The sequence below is a fragment of the Xenopus laevis genome, chromosome 9_10L (genome assembly GCF_017654675.1).
Source record: "Xenopus laevis strain J_2021 chromosome 9_10L, Xenopus_laevis_v10.1, whole genome shotgun sequence".
NCBI classification, from domain to species: Eukaryota; Metazoa; Chordata; class Amphibia; order Anura; family Pipidae; genus Xenopus; species Xenopus laevis.
In genome coordinates, this window is record NC_054387.1 from 42,526,579 (window position 1) to 42,527,736 (window position 1,158).

A 1,158-nucleotide genomic window follows, 5' to 3' on the forward strand; every position below is an offset into this window, starting at 1 on the left:
CTGCCAACCAGAGCCTTGCAAAAGGCAACCAATGGCCTTGCACCGCCCACTCCAGCACCTTTTTTGTGTCTGGTTTGAGCACCCTGGATGGGGTCACGGTCTTTTGGCTGGACTTGCAGGCCATGACACGCCCTGGGGGAAGCTTCGGCAGAACCCAGGGTAGACGGGACTCCCCCTATCTTCGGCGAAGGGGAGTCCAAACGTCCGCAAACCCCTTCTAGCTTCGGCGAAGGGGGACCCACCCGTTCGAGCTGTTCGCTGGCGGTAGCTGGGAACAGCTTGGGCAACGAAGCCCATGCCTTCGGGTAGGACTTGGAAAGGATGATTAGATATCATCAGCACTCTATCGCTTCTCGGCCTTTTGGCTAAGATCAAGTGTAGTACCTTCTTATGATCCTATGTGAGGAAGAAGAAACACTTGGTCTTTGGGCCACTAAGATCATGTGTAGTCAGATCCGCTTGATCCGCTGGAATAGGCAGATGAAGTGGAAGCTTGACCAAAGCGATGCACAGTGATCCTTTATGGAGAAGTGCTTGATCCACTTTTTTTGGGTCTTGCATAATACATGTGCTTGCTCCCATATCACCGGCTGCTTGGCTAGGGGGGAAAATCTTCTCTTCAGTACTCCTTTCTTCTTCTTTCTTTTTGCCGGCCGCCAGCCGGAGCCCTAACAAGGCAATCAATGGCATTGCACCGCTCTCTCCAACACCCTTTTCGTGTTTGGTTTGAGCACCCTGGATGGGGTCCCTTTGGCTGGACTCGCAGGCCAGAATCAGCCCATGTGGCATTAGCCTAATACAAAATTACCAACAGAACACATGTACAGCACAATAATCACTCACTATATTAATGCACATCTGTAATAATTGCAATTAAATTTTCAGTGGCCTTGGGGAAATTTGTTTTCCCTACAACCTCAACTAGGAAAGGGTGTTTGGGATTGTGAATGAGATTATCTCAAGCCTTGAATATAAAAAATAAAAGAGATCTTGGAAAAGGATTCACAGATGAAAACACTCAATACAAAGTGCTAATCACGACTTTTAGTTGTATATCAGTTCTTTGGGGTCATAGTAGACGGGGCATTTTTAGCACTTTGTCACCCAAGTTTTTTGTAGCACCATGAGAGTAGGACAAAATACTCAAAATTCTGCCCC

The 1,158-nt window shown here is 47.8% G+C and overlaps 1 pseudogene; it reads left to right on the plus strand.

The window, feature by feature from the left end:
* Positions 1-345: 345 nt before the first annotated feature.
* LOC121398486 lies at positions 346-420 on the plus strand (annotated as a pseudogene).
* The last annotated feature ends 738 nt before the right edge of the window (positions 421-1,158 follow it).